The sequence below is a fragment of the Tachyglossus aculeatus genome, chromosome 14 (genome assembly GCF_015852505.1).
Source record: "Tachyglossus aculeatus isolate mTacAcu1 chromosome 14, mTacAcu1.pri, whole genome shotgun sequence".
Taxonomy (NCBI): domain Eukaryota; kingdom Metazoa; phylum Chordata; class Mammalia; order Monotremata; family Tachyglossidae; genus Tachyglossus; species Tachyglossus aculeatus.
The window spans coordinates 37,823,707-37,845,831 of NC_052079.1; the positions used below are offsets into that span (position 1 = coordinate 37,823,707).

Consider the following 22,125-nt stretch of genomic DNA (forward strand, 5'->3'; position numbering starts at 1 on the left):
ATCGTCATATTTGTTAAGTATTTACTATGTGCCAAGCACTATAGTAAGTGCTGGGGTAGTCAAGATGGACACAGTCCCTGTCCTCCATGGGGCTCACAGACTAAGTAGGAGGGAGGACAGATATTTAATGTACAGTTTACAGATAAGGAAATTGAGGTAGGGAGACGTTAAGTGACCTGCCCAAAGTCACACAGCATGAAAGGGGCAGAGCTGGGATTGAACCCAGATCCTCTGACTCCGAAGTCCCATGCCCTCTTTCCATAAGGCCACGTTTTTACTGGCTGTCAGCACTTCCTATCTCTTTCTGGACCTTTGGCTTTTCAAAGTACATAGATTCAGACCCAAACCCAAAGGCACTGAGAACTACTTCCTATGAAACTGGCCTCTGGCTTTGTGAAGCCAACTTGTACTTCCCAAGCGCTTAGTACAGTGCTCTGCACACAGTAAGCGCTCAGTAAATACAATTGATTGATTGATTGAAGAGTCATGGAGCTGAGCACTGTTGCCCTAAACTATCCAGAGAAAAATGTGGTCCTTGCTTCCAAGTACTTTCCAAATTTAAAGAGACTCATAGATGTATGGCATGTATAAAAAAAATGGAGTTTTTAAAAGAAAAATTGTAGCAAAATATCCCAACAATGGTTTCCCCACTCATCGTTTAGGATAAGTACAGCATTTCTGTGCATTTCCTACTTAATTGTGTGTGCGGTGAGTTTTGTTGGAAGTGATTACTGATGCAGTGTTATGGTCAGTTTTCAAACAGCAGTTGGGTTAGAGGAAATCGAATGCAAATCGTTTTGAGGGGGATGAAACAGATTAGAAGGGGAAGGACCCGGAAGAAAATAAAAGGAATAATTGAGGCGTTCAGCAAAAACTGCCATTCAGGACATGCAGGGAAGTTCCTGTTGGTCCTCCTGCAAAGTCAGTGGTCCCCAGCACTTGCTTACTTCTCGGCCCCTTTCATTCTGATGGACGAACCCTAAAGATCTCACATTCTGACTTGGGCCCCTCTGAATCCCATCACCACCTGGAGAATTATACCCAGAAATTCACAGTCAGGGGGTAACAAGTCACAGTGCCAAGAGTCAGCCAAAAAGACCAACAGAATCTAAACCTTACCCAAATATGTTTTTCTCAAAACCAAGATATGAGACCCTCAAGAGGTAAAGGAGGAACAAGAACCCAACAGAATCCAAGTCATTCTCAAATTGTGGGATTTTAAGAAATATGTGTGTCCATGCTTGGGCATTAAACTCCACACAGTTGTTAATCAGATCACTGCGAGCCAAGCCAGGGTCTTCACCTCTGCAACCCTCTGTGCTCCATCTTACTGCCATCAGGGCAGCACCGTTGGCTTCTGTCAGGAACCCAAGAAGCAGGATGGAGTAACCTCTGGAGGCAATGGGGGTGTTTGTCTGTTTTTGAAACATTTGTCCCCAGTATCCTCAATGTGGAAGAAGTGCAGCCTAGTACAAAGATCTTCTAGCCTGTGAGCCCGCTGTTGGGTAGGGACCGTCTCTATATGTTGCCAACTTGTACTTCCCAAGCACTTAGTACAGTGCTCTGCACCCAGTAAGCGCTCAATAAATACGATTGAATGAATGAATGAATCACCGACCTGGGAGATAGAGGATTTGGGTTCTAATCCTGGCGCTGCCACATCATCATCATCATCAGTGGTATTTATTGAACACTTACTCTCTGCAGAGCACTGTACTAAACGTTTGGGAGAGTAAAATACAATAGAGTCGGTAGACATGTTCCCTGCCCATAGCAGTGTGGCTCAGTGGAAATAGCACGGGCTTTGGAATCAGAGGTCGTGGGTTTGAATCCAGGGTCCGCCAATTGCCAGCTGTGTGACTTTGGGCAAGTCACTTAACTTCTCTAAGCCTCAGTCACCTCATTTGTAAAATGGGGATTAAGACTGTGAGCCCCTTGTGGGACAACCTGATCACCTTGTAACCTCCCCAGCGCTTAGAACAGTGCTTTGTACATAGTAAGCGCTTAATAAATGCTATCATCTTCATCATTATCATCATTTAAAGTCTAGAGGGGGGAGGCAGACATTAATATTAATAGATAATTCATTTATACTTGACTGCCAGGTGAGCCATTCGACTGCTGTGTGACCTTGGACAAGTCACTTAAATTATCCGCACCTCGGTTTCCTCATCTGTTAAATGGGGATTAAGTAACTCTTCTCCCTCCCTCTTAGGCAGACTGTGAGCCCTGGCTGAGTCAGTCCAGGGTCTGATCTGATGGTATCGTATCTACCCCGGGGCTTAGCACAGTGCTTGGCCTATAGTAAGTGCTTAAATATTATTATCATTATTATTATTATTATCATTTTTACTATCATCATAATCACTGACCTGTGATATAACCTCTTCACTTCAAATTATTTCAAGCCTAGCCTTTAAGAAGTGCTTTTCAAAGTTAAAGAAGAAAAGCTCATTTATTTTTAGATAGTTATAGACTGGTATGATTAAAATGCAAACAGATTACTGCCACAAGTGCTTGCAGAAACATGAGCATGGATTTCATGATAAAATGAGACAAGAAGAAGCATTATGTTTGGGTATTTTCATAGGTCATTTTAAGCAGTGAATGTGTTTTGTGGCTTATTCTATTTTCATTTTTGAAATCTACTATGGAAATGCAGGAGCAGCTTGTAATTAATTAGTGCCAAGTCTGAACAGAAGACTTCAATCCATTCAACTACATTGTTTCAAACACAGGAACATAAAAATCCCCATGAAGAGACATTTAACTCCCTCTTCTGTCTCCTCGCTGCTTTCTTTCATTCTACTTGCCAATTTGATCTTCATTCATCTCTCCCCAAATCCCTAAGAGAACACAGTTTCTGACTGCTCATTTTCTCAGTTTCTTTCCCTAAAAGGTAATGTCCAGATCTCCTTAAACTAGACAATTTTGGCCTCAGGCCTCCTGGATTTCACAGGAAAAAACCCAACCACATCTAATTTAGAGAAAGGGGGAGTAATAGATATTGATTGATTGATTGATTGATGGTTAGATAGATTCCTCTTTGAGATGATCTCCTGATACCCAATAAATAATGAATTGCAACACCTTAGGACTGGCAAGTCAATCATTCAAACAGTGGTATTTACTGAGCGCTTACTATGTGCAGAGCATTGTACCTGGTGCTTAGGAGAGTACAGTACAACAGAATTAGCAGACACATTACCTGCCCATAATGAGCTTACAGTCTAGAGGGGGGACAGATATTAATATTACTACATTAGTAATTTATAATATATAATTTAGAGATATGTGCATAAGTGCTGTGGGTTTGGGGGTGGGGCTAGTATCAAATAATAATAATAATAATGGCATTTATTAAGCACTTACTATGTGCAAAGCACTGTTCTAAGTGCTGGGGAGGTATAAGGTATTCAGGTTGTCCCATGGGGGGCTCACAGTCTTAATCCCCATTTTACAGATGAGGGAACTGAGGCCCAGAGAAGTCTAGACTGTGAGCCCACTGTTGGGTAGGGACTGTCTCTATATGTTGCCAACTTGTACTTCCCAAGCGCTTAGTACAGTGCTCTGCACACAGTAAGCGCTCAATAAATACGATTGATTGATTAAGTGGCTTGCCCAAAGTCACACAGCTGACAATTGGCAGAGCTGGGATTTGAACCCATGACCTCTGACTCCAAAGCCTGTGCTCTTTTCCACTGAGCCACACTGCTTCAAATGTCCAAAGATCACAGTCTGAAGTGCATCGGTGTCACAGAAGGGAGAGCAAACTGGAAAAAGAAGGCTCAATTGGGGAAGGCCTCTTGGAGAGATGTGATCTTAGGACCTCAGGGACATCAAGAGATCAAGTGCCATTTCCTCCCCTATGGGCAGGACTGTACTTATACCACCCCAGGATTGATTATTATTGTTATTATGATGATGATTATGATGATGATGATTGTTTTGTTAAATATGTCAATCACTGTTCTTAGTGGTGGGAAAGATACAGGTTAAGTTAGACACGGTCCCTTTCCCCCATGGGGCTCACAGTCTGCAGGGGGAACGGGCATTGAATCCCTATTTTACAAATGAGAAAATAGAGGCCCAGAGAAATGAAATGACTTGCCCAAGATCGCACAGCAGGCAACTGGCAGAGCCAGGAATAGAACCCAAGTACTCTGACTTTCAGGCTTGGGCTCCTTCCATCAGGCCATGCTGCTCCCCAAAAGGCAGTTGTACAACTCGGAGACCGTATTCTGTCCAAGTTAACTTTGGTCCTCTTATGTATGCTCTGCATACAGTAAGCACTCAATAAATACAGTTACTTCCCAAGCTCTTAGTACAGTGCTCTGCAAACAGTAAGCGCTCAATAAATACGATTGAATGAATGAATTGAATGAATGAATATGCACACAAACAGCTAACATTTACTAATAACGCTGTTTTGTTGGCTCTCATCTCGTGGTTGGTAGAAGCAGCGTGGCTCAATGGAAAGAGCACGGGCTTGGGAGTCAAAGGTCATGGGTTCAAATTCCGGCTCCGCCAATTGTCAGCTGTGTGACTTTGGGCAAGTCACTTAACTTCTCTGAGCCTCAGTTACCTCATCTGTAAAATGGAGACGGTGAGCCCCCCGTGGGACAACCTGATCACTTTGTAACCTCCCCAGAGCTTAGAACAGTGCTTTGCACATAGTAAGCGCTTAATAAATGCCAGTATTATTATTAGTAGTAGTAGTAGTACTTAACTTCTCTGTGGCTCAGTTCCCTCATCTTTAAAATGGGGATGAAGACTGTGAGCCCCACATGGGACAACCTGATCACCTTGTGTCCTCCCTAGCGCTTAGAACAGTGCTTTGCACAAAGTAAGCACTTAACAAATGCCATCGTTATTATTACTGGATTTGATTCTTCTGGCATTTTGCTCTCTTTCTCCTTGATGGTAGTCCTTTGTGTTTTCTTGAAATCTCCACCACGGATAGTTTGACCTCATTATCTGGCTGTGCGTGTAGTAAAGTTAATTTCCCTTCATAGTGTATGGAGATAGAAGATGGATGAGGAGATTTTAAACCTTAAAATCAACTTTCAGAAGATGAGGCCATCTTTCAGGATTCTTGTTCTGAGAAGGATAATGTTAGCCCTAAGTGGACAAGATAGACTTTATTCCTTCAGGAACTTCCTGGTGGGAAATATGGAAGGGCAAAAACATTTTTTTTTTTTTCATTTTGCCTCCAGACCACTGAGGAGTCTCAAAAGAACCCAAATAACCTTGAAGGAAGGGATTTTGTTTGGTCTGATAAATGAGTAAGCAATTGAGTAAGATTGCAGCAATGTCCAGCATTGGCTCTCAACCTGACCCCTTATTAGGTTAATGGCTTTAATGGAAAGACTTCTCAGTATTGGAGGATATTGGCCATCCTTTCCCACTAAAACCTGATAACCTCTATTTCAATTAGCTTCTCTCCATTCCCTCGGTACATTTTAAGTATATTTGAACTCTCTGAATGAAAAGTAAGGGAGATGGAGAATGATTGAATATTCCTGGTTCATGTTTTTTGGAGGGGGGGTGTTTTAGATTCATTTTCTGCTTCATCATGCGCTCTCAGCTGCATCAGAAGGTTACTGTAATTAAGAACACGGCAGGGTGATTAGAATTATGCATGTCACTTGGGAGACTTTACACATCCTTATTAAAAGGATGGTCAGGGTTCAGGAGAGAGTAATGTGATGCATATCAAGGGGGAAGTAATCAAAGTGAATGACATTTCATCTTCTCTTCAGTGATTAACAATATTTCTGAGATTAGGCTATGTCTAGAAAGAATTAATAGAGGCATGGAAGGAAACTGTTACAGTTTAGAGATCAATCAGTATTCTCCGATACAGAATATTTCTTAGAAAAATCTAATGTATTCCAGGAGAACATTTCAAAACTCTATAGATGAAATTAGGAACTGCCATATCTCTGAACCCTCTGATTCACGTAAAGAAATTCCAACTAATGTATGACTGTAGGAGCTGAGATATAGAGCAGAGTGGATGTATTGCTGTGTGTTCAGTTTTCTTATCTGTAAAATGGGGAAAAGATATTCCTTTTCCTCTTAGACTGTGAGTCGCAGATAAAATAGAGACTGTGTATCATCCGATTTTATTGTATCAACCCTAATGTTTATCATAGTGCTTTGACATCCAGAAGGCACTTAACTGATACCATTTTTATTATTAGATTTTGGATTAGAAAAATAATGTAGTTACAAAAAGAAAATGTGTTCTTCCTCTAGACTGTGAGCTCATTGTGGGCAGGGAATGTGTCTATTATTATATTGTATTCTCCCAAGTACTTAGTACAGTACTTTGCACACAGTAGTGCTCAGTGAATATGATTGAGCGATTGAATGAATGTTCATATTTTAAAACATAAGAAACCCTTAAAATATTCATATGGAAGGATTAGTATAAATGACCTGTGTTAGGACCAGGTAATTATTGCTCTAAGATCATAAAAAAATCATTCTTTCATTCAATCGTATTTATTGAGCGCTTACTCTGTGCAGAGCACTGTACTAAGCGCTTGGGAAGTACAAGTCAGCAACATATAGAGACGGTCCCTATCCAACAACGGGCTCATAGTCTAGAAGGGGGAGACAGACAACAAAGCAAAACATATAGACAGGTGTCAAAACCGTCAGAATAAATAGAATTACAGCTATATGCACACCATTAATAAAATAAACAGAGTAGTAAATATGTACAAGTAAAATAAATAGAGTAATAAATATGTATAAATATATACAAGTGCTGTGGGGAGGGGAAGGAGGTAGGGCGGGGAGGAGAGGAGGAGAGGAAAAGGGAGGCTCAGTCTGGGAAGGCCTCCTGGAGGAGGTGAGCTCTCAGTAGGGCTTTGAAGGGAAGAAGGGAGCTAGTTTGGCGGATGTGTGGATGGAGGGCATTCCAAGCCAGGGGAAGGACGTGGGCCAGGGGTCGACGGTGGGACGGGGAGAACGAGGCACAGTGAGGAGGTGAGCGGCAGAGGAGCAGAGGGCGCGGACTGGGCTGGAGAAGGACAGAAGGGAGGTGAGGTAGGAGGGGGCGAGGTTACCAGAAGGACCAAAAATAAGAAATTTTGCCCAACATCTAAGTCTTTAGTCCCTTAAAGTTCTCCTTCCTAAGTTTTTATTCCAGTAGCTTTTGGTTGTCATCTGGCCATTTCTGGATTGGGAGGAAGTCTTGTGCTCTAGATCAAAAAGACAGCACTCTTTATAAAGTCTAGTAATTCCTTGAACCAGGGTGGATTTTCAGAGAACCGAAATCTTGCTGAGTAAGAGTTCGGTAGGCAACTTCATCCTTAGCTTTTAAGCCTGGACGTGCTGTACTCTGGGCAGTTGCCCAGATCAATATCACAGAGACGATTGCTTATTTGGCTATGGTGATAGAACGGCTGCAGGATACGAGTACAACTTTGAAATACCAGCAAAAAAGCAGTGAGTCACAAATTCTGTACCCCTTAGCAAAAAACAGCAACAACAAACATGCAAATTCAAGTTTCAGTGCCTTGTGGGATACAAAATTTAGTGAAAAGGCATCAGAAAATCCTAAGAGAACTGACAGTAAGATGAACATGACCCAGTGAAATGAAAACACTCAACAATTTATAAGGCCTATTAACCCCTGGATGAGTCATTATGCTCACACCCATATCACCGCTGTAGGAAAAACTGCCATCCAAACTGTCCAAGTGCTTCATTGTCAAGCTCCTGTAGTCATAGGTTCTAATCCTGGCTCCACCACAGAGAAGTTAAGTAACATTCCCAAAGTCACACAGCTGACAAGCGGCAGAGCTGGGATTAGAACCCATGACCTCTGACTCCCAAACCCGTGCTCTTTCCACTGAGCCACGCTGCTTCTCTTGTATCTTTCACTGCACTTAGTATAGTTCTTGGCATGTAGTAAGTGCTTAACAAATGCCATTAAAATGAACAAACAGATAAAAAAACTGGATAACTGGTTTCAGAATTCCCTTCTGATCCTCTAGGGAATTCTCCCCATTCAACAGGCTGTGATTATTATTAAAAACCTCTGAGACAGGGAGCCTGCAACTGCGGGGTACTGAACACTGGGACTCCAGAGACACATGCACAAGGAGTCATGGAGAGAATCATGAACTGCTTCATGGATTAAGCACAATGTGATGGGTTGTCAGGAAGTAGGAAAATATTCGAGGCTATACAGATCAACCTGCACCTGAGAATCCCCACCCATAACCATAATTTTCATTGGAGACACAGAGCATAGTGCTGTCACAAATTCTGCTACCTAAGTAGCACAATGTACATTCATTCATTCAGTCGTATTTATTGAGCGCTTACTGTGTGTGCAGAGCACCGTACTAAGCACTTGGGAAGAACGAGTTGGTGACATATAGAGACGGTCCCTACCCAACAACGGGCTCACAGTCTTAAGATGGTGTTTACTAAGCACTAACTATGTGACAAGCAATGTGGTAGAAATAAGAGTACCAACCTGGAAAAAATGCCTGCCCAAAATGGGGCACAGTCTGAGAGGGTGGGAGAACAGTTATTTTACCACCATTTCACAGAAGAGGAAACTGAAGTCTGGAGAAGTTAAGTGACTTGCCTAAGGTCGTGCAGGAGGCAAGTCCCCTCCCCATCCCCCCCGCCTTACCTCCTTCCCCTCCCCACAGCACCTGTTTATATGTATATATGTTTGTACATATTTATTACTCTATTTTATTTGTGCATATTTATTCTATTTATTTTATGTTAATATGTTTTGTTTTGTGGTCTGTCTCCCCCTTCTAGACTGTGAGCCCACTGTTGGGTAGGGACCATCTCTATATATTGCCAACTTGGACTTCCCAAGTGCTTAGTACAGTGCTCTGCACACAGTAAGCGCTCAATAAATACGATTGAATGAACGAATGAATGAAAGTGGCAGAACTGGAACTAGAACCTGATTTCCTGACTCCCAGTCCCATTGGCCATGCTACCTCTTAAATAGATAAAGAAGCAGAAAACCAAACAAAAAAGGCTCCATGTTATTTAGGAATATGACCCAGAGTGGGGATAACAAGGTTTTTGAGCTTGGAGGTCTACAAAGCTGTACAAGAGTTTGTCGTTTCATAACAAATTAATAATATCATTTCATTAACAAATACCATAAAAAAGCTCTTTACTAAGCATTTGGAAGAGTATAATAGACAAGCTCAGGAGCTTAGAGTCTAGAGAGGAAGACAGGCGCTATAATGGATTACAGGTAGGAGTAAATCACAGAAGTCATGGGTTCTAATCCCAGCTCTGCCATTTAGCTGTGTGACTTTGGGCAAGTCACTTAACTTCTCTGTGCCTCAGTTACCTCATCTATAAAATGGGGATTAAGACTGTGAGCTCCACGTGGGACAACCTAATTACCTCGTATTTACCCCAGTGCTTGGTACATAACGCTTAACAAATACCATCATTATTATAGAGTAAAAACATAGCATTGGAAGTGCATTAGTGAGGTTGAAGTATCCAAGTGCTTAGGTGATTTGGAAATGCTAAAGTGGCAGTGAGGAAAGAAATAGGATGTGAAGATAAGAGATAAATCAGGGAAGGCCTCCTGGAGGAGATGATATTTTTGAAGTGCTTTGGAGATGGGAAAAGCAGTGGTCTGCCAGATATGAAGGGGGTGGGAGTTCTGGACAGAAGGGAGTTTGTTGCTAATTGTTGATTATCTATAATGGTTTCTGAAGACACTGGTGTCTAAATATCTAGGGGTATATAAGGAACTTGGACTTGCTTTAGCTTTCTTCTTGTTCTTTCGCTGTACATTTGACTAAATACTTCTGGGTCTGTTTGATTGTTTAGAACAGCACCATGGAGCTTTTTGCAACCTCTCCTCTCAATAATCCTACTAGACTAGCTTCTGCCAAGTGCCACACTGATGGTAATTACACCCCTGTGGCTTAGAATCATGATCTAAGACATTTTGTAGAAATCAGAGTTCAATAGGAATGCTCTCTCGCAAATTGAACTGTCATCCTGAAATACAGGAAATAAGTTCATATCACTGTAGGCACATGACACTTCTGCAGCATATCTGAAAAAAGAGAGAGGAAGATGCAATCATCTCAAAGTTCATTTTTAATTGGAATCCAGTTGCGGCATTGTGTTAAAATGTGAATTGATTTGTGGGTGAGAGCAGGATTAAAGGCTTCTAGCATCCAAAGTTAAAGGCCAGAGATAACCTTCTGTGTTGGCAATAGGGAGGGAATGTTTACACATATGTCCCAAAGCTCAGGATTGTCTCAGGTGTTCCTTGCTCCCGGAATTCTCTGGAGGAGTGAAGCAAGATCCTAAAAGGTGGCTGCCCTGGGCAGCTGCTGCAGGGAATGTCGAGCTTCAACCGTCGGAGTAGAGGACTAACTTCCTGGCCATAGGGTGCGTTTGAGCCCAGGTTGGTTCACAAAACTGTGTCTAAAGGCAAAGTAGCATTGAAGCAAAGCAGGACAGTCAAAAGCAATTGGTGCCGCTTCAGTCCATTAGCCATACAAGTTGGCACACCTGGAGGCCATAGCTCATCAGCCCTGATTTTGGGAGAAGACTTGCTCTGGTCTTCTTCAGAAGAAAATCAATGCAGTTTGAATTCAGGGTGACTTGTCCATGGAGGCTCTCCTTGCAAGTTTCCATTCAAGGGATTGAAAGAGCTTCAACCCACAGCTCTCCCTGGTCGGTCATGGAATTCTTCTCCATCCTGGGGCTCTCCAAATCAGGGAGTTTAGCCTGCAGGTGCTGTACTCTTGGCCTGTCCTAGACCTCCTTCTACTGCTGCCAGCTGTGAAAATTCTAGCAATTGAGATAGCTTGGCAATTGTTAGCACTTGCTACTCTTAGAGAGATTTCAAATGGATGATGGCAGTTCAGCTTCCAGTCTTGCTCAGCTTTCTCCTTTCCAGTTCACCTCTTCATTGGATTTCATACTTGGGGTGCATCTCTGGTACTCCAAGACTGCCAAACTTAGAGCAAAGAACTTGAGACCTTCTCTATTGAGTCTCTCCTAGGCTTAACAAGAGGTAAGCCCTTATTCTTTCCTATGAATCACCCTCGGGTCTTGATGTTTCTTAATAATAATAATAATAATAATGGCATTTGTTAAGCGCTTACTATGTGCAAAGCACTGTTCTAAGCGCTGGAGGAGAATACAAGGTGATCAGGTTGTCCCACGTGGGGCTCACAGTCTCAATCCCCATCCCCAATCCCCATTTGACAGATGAGGTAACTGAGGCTCAGAGAAGTGAAGTGACTTGCCCAAGGTCACACAGCCGACATGTGGCGGAGCCAGGATGCCTACCCTTGTATGTGTGTGTGCCTTTAGTGGACACTGCAAACTGAGAAATGTAGAAAATTTAGGCTTTTCTAATAATGGCTGTGGGTGGGGAGGCTTAGTGTATATGTTGAAGGGAATATTCAAATGGAAAAAATTCCTTTTTCATGGGGGGCAAGGGGGTGATGGGGTCTGTCCCATACTACCAGCAGTGCCCCTATAGGGGCAACTGAGTTCCCATCCCAGGGATTATTCTAGAAAAAAAGGGCTTAAAGTAGTTACATGGCTGATGGGACACCACAAGGAAACCAATATTAATAACTAAAAAGAACTCTCATGAAACAGCAAGGCTAATGGCAAGAGGACTAACTTCCAGCCTTAATAGCTCCCTGCTCCCCATCACCTGCTTCAATCAGTAGTATTTATTGGGTGCTTACTCTGTGCAGAACACTGTAGTAAGCACTACAAAGCAACAGAGTTGATACACGATCACCGCCAACATGGAGCTCACAGTCTACAGGGGGAGACAGACACTAAAATAAATCACAGATGGGGAAATAGTAGAACATAAAAGTATGTGCATAAGTGCTGAGGGGTTGAGTATCAAAGTTCCTAGGGAGTTCACAGCCAATTGCATAGGTAACACAGGAGGGTGACTAGGGTGAGGAAATGAAGGGGTTAGTCACAGAAGGCTTCCTTTTCCTCCTCTTCTCCGCTGATTACCTCCACCTCACCTCAGTCACCTGGCAGCATGGACACGCACGTGATCTAGTCATCTCCAAACCATACCTCACCTCTAATCTCCCCAAATTTCCTGTCACAGCCTTGTAATCTGCCAACTCTCTCAACTCACAACTCAGTTGTTTTCTGCTTTACAATTCAGCTTTTCTTCCCTCATTGACTCGCATATCCAGAGGGGTGGCCCTCACTCCTAAAATAATATATAATAATGGCATTTATTAAGCGCTTACTATGTGCAAAGCACTGTTCTAAGCGCTGAGGAGGTTACAAGGTGATCAGGTTGTCCCTCGTGGGGCTCACAGCCTTAATCCCCATTTTGCAGATGAGGTAACTGAGGCCCAGAGAAGTGAAATGACTTGCCCAAAGTCACACAGCTGACAATTGGACCTCCAGGCTGTAGACACATTTGGCTCTCCCTGGCTTTCTCAAGTCACCCGGACTTCCTCTCACCTCTCCTACCCCTAAACGCACAAGTATCCACCCTCAGCTCTATCAGCGGAAGCAGCACCAGAGAAACAGCATAATTTAGTGGAAAGAGCATGGGTTTGGGAGTCAGAGGATGTGGGTTCTAATCCCAGCTCTGCCATTTCATCATCAATTGTATTTATTGAGCGCTTACTGTGTGCAGAGCACTGTACTAAGCGCTTGGGAAGTACAAGTTGGCAACATATAGAGACAGTCCCTACCCAACAGCGGGCTCACAGTCTAAAAGGGGGAGACAAAGAACCAAACCAAACATACTAACAAAATAAAATAAATAGAATATTGTCTGCTGTGTGATCTTGAACAAGCCACTTAACTTCTCTGTGCCTCAGTTACCTCATCTGTCAAATGGGGATGAAGACTGTGAGCCCCACGTGGGACAGCCTGATCACCTTGTATCCCCCCCAGCGCTTAGAACAGTGCTTGGCACATAGTAAGCGCACAACAAATACCATAATCATCATCATCGCCACCCTCAATTTGCTTAGCTCACCTTTCCCATCATCATTCTTTCACTTCCAACCCCCAGCCCTGGGACATTGCCACCATCCGTTCCCTCTGCTCTTGTGTCCTTATGGCTGTATTTGGTGGAAATCCAAGTTCTGGGATATTTCAGCCCTACAGGTTGATACTCTCAAGCTGTATAAATCAGTTGTTTTCTGCTTTACAATTCAACTATTCTTCCCTCATTGACTCGCATATCCCCAGTATGTGAGGAACAGCATGGCCTAGTGAAAAGAACCCAGGCCTAGGAGTCATAGGACCTGGGTTCTAATCCTGCCTGTGCCACTTGTCTGTTAGGAGAGTTTGGGCAAGTTGTTTCACTGCTCTTGCCCCCTCCTACCTCACCCCCCTGATTTCCCTCTACAAGCCAGCCCACACACTTTGCTCCTCTAATGCCAACCAACTCACTGTACCTCGTTCTTGTCTAGCTCGCCACCCACCTCCCGCGTCTGGCCTGGAACATCCTCCCTCTTTATGTAGCCAACACATGATCACTATTCCCACCTCCAAACCTGTATTAAAAGCACATCTCCATCAAAAGACCTTTCCCAGAAAAGCCCTCATTTCCTCTTCTCCTGCTGCCTTCTGTGATGCCCTTGCACTGGAATTTACACCATTTATTCACCCCTCCTTCAGCCCCACAGCACTTATGTACCTATCAGTTATGTATTTCTATTAATGTCTACCTCCCGCCCTAGACCGTATGCTCATTGTGTGCAGGGAATGTCTACCAACTTTGTTAGATTATACTCTCCCAAGCACTTAGTGTGAATCTCTTCACACAGTAAACGCTCAATAAATATGATTAATTACTTTTGGGGTTGGGGTTCCAGCCGTCTGCTGAGAGAACCTTTAGGGTAGCAGCTCCAGGCTTTCCTGCCTGAGCCATACATAATAATAATAATAATAATAATAATGGCATGTATTAAGCACTTACTATGTACAAAGCACTGTTCTAAGCGTGGGGGAGGTTGCAAGGTGATCAGGTTGTCCCACGGGGGCTCACAGTCGTAATCCCCATTTTACAGATGAGGTAACTGAGGCACAGAGAAGTTAAGTGACTTGCCCAAAGTCACACAGCTGACATTTGGTGGAGCCAGGATTTGAACCGATGACCTCTGACTCCAAAGCATGGGCTCTTTCCACTGAGCCACACTGCTTCTCTCTCAAAACTGTATCAGAGGCTAGCTACCCAGGTTTATCTTTTCATTTCTCCCTCTTTGGAATTTAATAACGTTACACAAAGATCTGAGTTTTGGCATTTAAACAAATATGTGATGCCTGACTGCACTGTTTTGAAAAGCTTTGCTCATGCCACCTGGAATGGAAAATTTTTGTGTCGTTGAATGACAGAGGCTCAAACTGGTCCAGTATTGGATTAGAAGGACATGGCCATGGGTTGAATATGGGTGGAGTCTGACTTGGTTATTTGTGTGCTTTTTAAGCAAGGGACTGCAAAAGCAAATAAAATGTGCAATTCTTTCTGTTATATTGGCTGAATTCTCCTTCCTACACTTCAGGCTTTATGAGCTTTGGAGAGATTTTTATGGCTTATCCTGAACTTCAGCGCTTAGAACAGTGCTTTGCACATAGTAAGCACCTAATAAATGCCATTTAAAAAAAAAACTTATTGCTTATCCTGAAACTGTTATAAAAGGAGCAGTGTGGTCTAGTGGAAAGAGCTTGGGGCCTGGACACCAGAGGACCTGGGTTCTAATCATAGCTCTGCCATTTGCCTGCTGCGTGACTTTGGGTTAGTCCCTTCTCCATGCCCATTTCCTTGTCTGTAAAATGGGGATTTAATACCTGTTCTCCCTCCCTCTTAGACTGGGAGCCCCATGTGGGACAGGGACTGTGTCCAACCCGATTAACTTGTATCTAACCTAGCACTAAAAAGAGTGCCTGTCTACATGTTTTGTTTTGTTGTCTGTCGCCCCCTTCTAGACTGTGAGCCCATTGTTGGGTAGGGACCATCTCTATATGTTGCCGACTTGTACTTCCCAAGCGCTTAGTACAGTGCCCTGCATACAGTAAGCACTCAATAAATACGATTGAATGAATGAAGTGCTTAAAAAAACACCATAATTAAGTTGAATCTGAGGGCGGTGAATAGGCCAGTTCTCACGGCCCTCAAGTAGGTTAAACACTCAAATTGCCCTGTATTCCATCAGTTTGGGCCCCACACACCATCTTTGACCCTGCCCTAAATACCCTGTAACCTTCTTGATTGTTTCCCCAGCTAGCCAAGAAACAAAACTCATTGACAGCACTTGAGTCAGGGGCTGATGTTGATGCTTAGTTGTGTGTGGGATTGGGCTGGTCTTCTGACTGTAAATTCTTCCTTAGACTGTAAGCTCACAGTGAGCAGGGAGCATGCCCACCAGCTCTATTGTATTGCGTTCTCCCAAGTGCCCTGCACACAGTAAGCACTCAATAAATACTATTGATGATGACTAACTGCCCACCCAAATGGATCTGCTGAGCTGAGAAGTGGTTTATATCGTGGATGTGTGTATGCATGTGAGAATGAACTTCCAGATCAGTTATACCTGTTCAGGAGCCCCTGTGTGAATGACAGATAGGCTTTTGGAGATGCTCTTGCCTGGCTGAAAAGGAACTTCTGGACTTATTGTTGCTTCCCTGAACATGAGTGCTAGGAAAGGATTGAAAAAGATTGAGCCTAGTTCAGCTCCTTTCATTCATTCAATCGTATTTATTGAGCGCTTACTGTGTGCAGTGCACTGTACTAAGTGCTTGGGAAGTACAAGTTGGCAACATATAGAGACGGTCCCTACCCAACAGCGGGCTCACAGTCTAGAAGGGGGAGACAGACAACAAAACAAAACACATTAATAAAATTAAAATGAATAGAATAGTAAATATGTACAAGTAAAATAGAGTAATAAATATGTACAAACATATGCAGGTGCTGTGGGGAGGGGAAGGAGGTAAGGCGGGGGATGGGGAGGAGAGGGAGAGGAAGGAGGTATAATAATAGTAATGACATTTGTTAAGCACTTACGATGTGCAAAGCACTGTTCTAAGCGCTGGGGAGGAAACAAGGTGATCAGATTGTCCCACGTGGGGCTCACAGTCTTCATCCCCATTTTACAGCTCCTGCTCACACATAGCATGGTATCTGGAAACCCTAAGGCTAAGCCTCTCCTCAATAAGTCTACAAAAATGAGGACAGGTTTAAAGATGACATTGATGGAAACATTTGAGAAAATAATCCTTTCGAATTTTATTTATTTAGAAGAAGCCAATTATAGAGACTCCCCTAGCCATGCATATTAGCAGAGGCCCATTGGACCCGGTTTGGAAAAGTGTAAGACCAAGTTTAAAAGAAAGGAGGGAGGTCAGCAAGATATATTATAAAGGAAAATATGATCTCCCAGCCACTTTATGATTACCTGGGACTCGAAGTTCAGCATAAGGTCTATAATGAGCCTTCTGTGGGTCATCGCCTCCTGTCATCCTCCTGTCCCGTGGTCCCTTTTGACTACATTATCCCAATAGGAATGGTAAGTGAGACTTACAGAGGTCATATAGTATTCTGAAATGATGCTGCATCCTTTACAGACCCCTACAAAGCTAGAGATTGACTTGAATGAGTGCTTTTCAAGCAGTCTTTTATTGTGCTCTTACTGTACTAAGTGTTGGGTGAGTATAATATAACAGATTTGGGTGACAAGTTCCCTGGCCAGATTCGGACCCCTAGGTTTCCCAGGGCCAGGAGAGACCTTCCATGAGGTGAGAAAATTAGTCCCTGACCTGTGCCCTCCCCAGGGCCAGTGGAGGTGACCCCAGACCTTCACCTATCCAGAGCCCCACCTGCCCTGTATAGGGAGAGCCAGCTCCGGAGGTCTACCATCCCCAGTAAGGGAAAAGCCAACCCCTGACTCCCACCTTCCCCTGGAAGGGGAGAGACAGCCCTGAGTCCCACCTTCCCCTGTAAGGGGAGAGTTGACCCCTAAGTCCCACCTACCCGAGATGGGGAGAGCCAACTTCAGGCCCCTGCTCTCCCCGGGGCCGGAGGAGCCCAGCCTGAACCCTACAGCCTGAATCTCGCAATGGCATAGCCCTACATGCAGGGCCCCCAAAATGAAGCAGCTTCCCACTGACCCTGTGGCTCAGAGAAATAGTACTGGAAGGGAGAAAAAAAAATAAAAGCTCCCCAGAACAAAGTCAAACCGTGTAAAATGAATTCTTTATTTCTAAAGTGGGGAGGTCAATGAAGGATTCATACAAATTCACTCAGTCTTCTAGACTGTGAGCCCACTGTTGGGTTGGGACCGTCTCTATATGTTGCCAACTTGTACTTCCCAAGTGCTTAGTACAGTGATCTGCACACAGTAAATGCTTAATAAATACAATTGATTGATTGATTGATAATAAAACTAAAGGTGGCTGCCACACATGGAGTGGCCATCTTGATTGGGTTTATGGTATGGATAGTGAACGTCCCAAGGAGCAGCCCTATTGAGAAGCATGTGGATAGATGCTCCTGTTGTTTACCGCCCCAAGGCAGTCTCTTACCTAACCCTCTGAAGCCAGCCCTGAGTATCTTGTTCAGTACATTCAGTGTTGATTCCACATGGTTCAGCTGGAAACCTACACAGTGGATTAGATTTCTATAGCCCAGCCAGGCACAGGCATAGTTTCTGCCAACTATTTACATTCATCTTTTTCTCATCAGAGCCATAAAATGTCAGGATAGTTCTTTTAAAAATGTCTCCTCTCAAGTAGGGGAAAAAAGTGGAGGAGATACATTTCAGAGCCAGATAGTCTAGGAGTTTGCTTAGACAGAAATAGATGGTGTGCAAGGTTAAAGCTTTATTTAAATTTCTCTGGCTGGGTATCATATTTCCATTTAAGTATATTAAATTGTAAAGGGAATTTTAATTTGCTGAGCAGGTGAACATGTAATGCAGATAAACACTTTATTTCTGTAAATCCTGTTGACCTTGGGGCAATATAACCAAGGTTTATCAAAAGACCAGGTCTCTTCCACTTCAAAAAAGAAATATGGGAAATCTAGCTTCAACGATTTCCTTTACATTAAATAGAAAATAGTATATGATGAAGATCTTCCATAAATGGTCTGTGAGCAAATGATCGAGAAGCAAGTTAGCCTAGTGGAAAGAGCATAGGCCTGGAGATTAGAGGATCCGAGTTCTAATCCCTGTTCTGCCATTTGTCTGCTGTGTGACCTTGGGCAAGTTGCTTAACTTCTCTGTGCCTCAGTGTCCACATCTGCAAAATGGGGATAAAATCCCCCATGTGGGACAGGGAGTGTGTCCAACATGATTATCTTGTACCTACTCCAGCACTTAGCACAGTGCTTGACACACAGGAAGTGCTCAACAAATACCATAATTAATGACTTGCCAAGACTTGGCCCTGAGTGGAGGCAAGGTTAAGTCCTTGAAGCCTCCCCTACTTTAGGAAACTAGAGTCTGTCATCCCAAGACCCCACCGAGGGGCAGGGGCCAAGTCTAATTCCTACTGTGTATTGTCTCCCACCAACTTAGTACAGTGCTTTGCACACAGTAAGTGCCTAATGAATACTATTACTTCAACTACTTGGCATGTTGGCCAAACCAATCTATGCCCAGGAAAAAGAATGAGTTGAATTGCTTAAACTCTCCCTCCACTGTGGTGGTACTACTGTCCATCCTGTTTCCAAGGAAATAGTTCTGTGGATTTTAACAAATCCGTGGCATTTGGGTTGAGCGGAAGAGGGAGATGGAAGTGATGGATGCTTGTTTGTGCTCCCCAACAATAGAAATCCATTTCACCTGGGACCCTTGCCTTGTTTTCAATCACCAGCTGTAATTGAGGGCTCATTATATGCAGAGCACTTATAATAAACACCCAGGAGAAAGTGATATGTACTCTGATGACTCATAGTGCTCAGCAGAGAGGCCAATTTAGACTCATTAAGAGACTTAGAAATGGAGGCCAAAAGTTTCCACAGTTTCAACTGTGGAGAGGTTTGTTATTTGTAGGGTCAATCTGTAGTCAGTGATATTTATTGAGCACTTAGTGTGTGAACAGCATAATACTGAGTGTGTGGGAGAGTATAATACAAGAAGATTGGTAGACGCAATGAAGAAGTTCACAATCCAATGGGGAAGACAGACAGTAAGTATTATAGTACTTGTTAAGGACATTCTGTGTGCTAAGCACTGTTCTCAGCACTAGCATAAATACAAGTTAATCAGGATGAACATAGTCCCTGTCCCACATGGGACTCCCAGTCTAAATAGGAGGGATTATGGTTTAATCCCCATTTCACAGGTGAGGGAACTGAGGCACAGAGAAGTTAAGTGACTTGCCCAAGGTCAGATATGGGGCAGAGCCAGGATTAGAACTCAGGTCCCCTGATTTCCAGGCTTGGGCTAGTTCCATTAGGCTACGCGGTGTATTAAAATAAACTACAGGTAGGAGAAGCAACAGAACGTAAAAGTATGTAAATCAGTGCTGTAGAGGTGGTGTATCAAAGTGTGTAAGAGGTTCTGACCCAAGTTTGTAGATGACACAGACGGGAGGGTGATTAGGGTGGGAAAATGAGAAGTTGGTCAGGGCAGCCTCCTTGGAGGGCTTTGTAGTTGGAGAGATTGGGTGTCAGGTATAAAGGGGGAAGGAGATCCAGATCAGAGGGAGGATATGTGCCAAGGGGTTGACAGCTAGAGGGCCAAGATTGAGATACAGTAAGTAGGTTGGCACTAGGAGAGCTTGACTGAGCTTTCCAGCTTGTGACATAATTCTTTGTAGGTAGTTTGCCCTGCAAAATTCCTTCTTGAACACTCTGTGAAAGACTAGTGTAGAGCATTAATGCTCTTTGATAGTCTTCCTATTAGAAACTCAAACGGATCCCCACATTTGGTGGAAAAGTGTAAAGGTGACTCAAAAAGATGCAGTTATAAACTAGAACTGCAATTATAAACTCCTGGAAACATTATCCAACCTTTGCTTCAGTGACACTCTTCTCTCCTGGTTCTCCTCTTATCTCTCTGGCTGTTTATTCTCAGTCTCCTTGGCAGATTCCTCCTCTCCTTCCCACCCCCTAACTGGGAGGGTCCCTCAGGGTACAGTTCTGGGTCCTGCCTTGGTTGGAGAACTCATTCACTCCTATGGCTTCAACTACCACCTCTGTGCGGATGATACCCAAATCTACACATCCAGCCCTGATCTCTCTCCCTCTCTGCGGTCTCGCATTTCCTTTTGCCTTCAAGACATCTCTGCTTGGATGTCCTCCCATCACCTCAAGCTTAACATGTCCAAAGCAGAAAACCTTATCTTCCCACCCAAACCCTGTCCTCCCCCGACTTTCCCAACACTGTTGTTGGGAAACACCATCCTTCCTGTTTCACAGGCCTATAACCTTGACATTATCCTTGACTCCTCTCTCTCATTCCACCCACATATTCAGTCTATTACTAAATCCTACAACAACATTCCTACAATCCAACCATTCCTTTCCATCCAAATTGCTACCCCATTAATAAAATCACTCATTCTATCCCTCCTGGATTACTGCATCAGCCTCCTTGCTGACTTCCCAGCCTCCTGTCTCCCCACGCCAATCCATACTTCACTCTGCTGCCCAGATCATTTTTCCGTACGAATGTTCAGAAATTGTCTCCCCACTCCTCAAAAAACTCCAGTGGTGCCCAAGCACTTCCACATCAAACAAAAACTTCTCACCATTGGCTTTAAAGAAATCATGTTGCCCCCTCTTACCTCACCTTGCTACTCTCCTACTACAACCCAGCCTGCACTGCACTCTAATGCTAACACTCCTCTAATTCTCTTCTAATACTAACCTTCTCACTGTGCCACGATCTTGTCTATCTCGCCACCGACCCCTCGCCCATGTCCTGCCTCTGGCCTGGAACGCGTACCCTCCTCAAATCCGACAGACAGTTCCTTTCCCCCTTTTCAAAGCCTTATTGTAGACTAAGAGGCCTTCCCAGACTAAGCCCCACTTTTCGTCTTCTTTCCCTCCCGTCTGCATCGCCCTGACTTGCTCCCTTTGTTCTTTCCCCCATCCCAGCTCCTCAGCACTTAGTTACATATCTGTAATTTATTTAATTTATATTAATGTCTGTCTCCCTCACTCCAGACCAAAAGCTTGTTGTGAGCAGGGAGTGTGTCCATTTATTGTTGTATTGTACTCTCCTAAGTGCCTCGTACAGTGATCTGCACACGCAAGCACTCAATAAATATGACTGAATGAATGAACGAACCATGGAGGTCAAAGCATTTGAGCTCTGGGTGAAGTGAAGGGATTTTAAGTTTCAGGGGATAAGGTTAAGCAACAGGGTGGAATTGATCAGGAAACTTTTCCAACTCAGTAATGTAAATGTAGCATCAAAAGTCCCTGAATTTGTCTTCCAGGAGTCCTGTACACCGATACCTGTGCTGCAGGCGATTATGAACCATATCATGGAATTGCCACCTGACAACCCGAAGGATATCAAGGTAATGGAGCAACTTGCACCTCTGAATTCCCACACACAAACAAACCTTTCTGCTGGTGGCTCAATTTCAAATGCTGTCATTGAATTCTGCTACCTGGGAATCCCACTGTCAATAATGCAAGAATAGACAAGTCAAAAAATTAAATCAAGTTGGTAAGTCCTTTTACCTCAGGTTTAGAGCATATGGCTAGTTATCTCCTATATAGCAGGCTGCTTCTAGAGGGATATGTAATCTTAACAGTTTACATATTTTAGAGGCATTAACATTTGTATCGTTAGAATTTTAGCTCTCAAAGACCTGGTTGGGTTGCCGCGTTGCTTTGAATTTACGGTGGGCCGTCTGCCATTTCCCAAAAGTCGTTGCTGCTTGCTTCTTGACATACCGTACACATACCAGACCTGTCTTGAGGATTGTTTTGAGGGTTAGTCATTTACTTGGCAATTTAAAAATCTCTTCAGAATTGTTTCATAGAGGAAATGCTCTGTACCCTTCTATTTTGATAATAATAGTGTGCCCGAGGAGAAAATTAGGAAGCAGTGATGCCCAAAGAAACCTATATTAGTTACCCATTTTCATTAACTGAGGCAACAGAGAAGCCAATATGAT

The 22,125-nt window shown here is 43.5% G+C and overlaps 1 long non-coding RNA gene across 1 annotated transcript in view; it reads left to right on the plus strand.

Annotated features, from left to right (window-relative positions):
* The window catches only part of LOC119936513, a 70,722-nt gene extending 49,081 nt beyond the window's left edge, over window positions 1-21,641 (plus strand). Inside the window, exon 4 of the long non-coding RNA XR_005453789.1 lies at window positions 21,436-21,641. This is a non-coding gene — a long non-coding RNA (uncharacterized LOC119936513). The remainder of the gene's footprint in view (window positions 1-21,435) is intronic.
* Window positions 21,642-22,125: the final 484 nt, after the last annotated feature.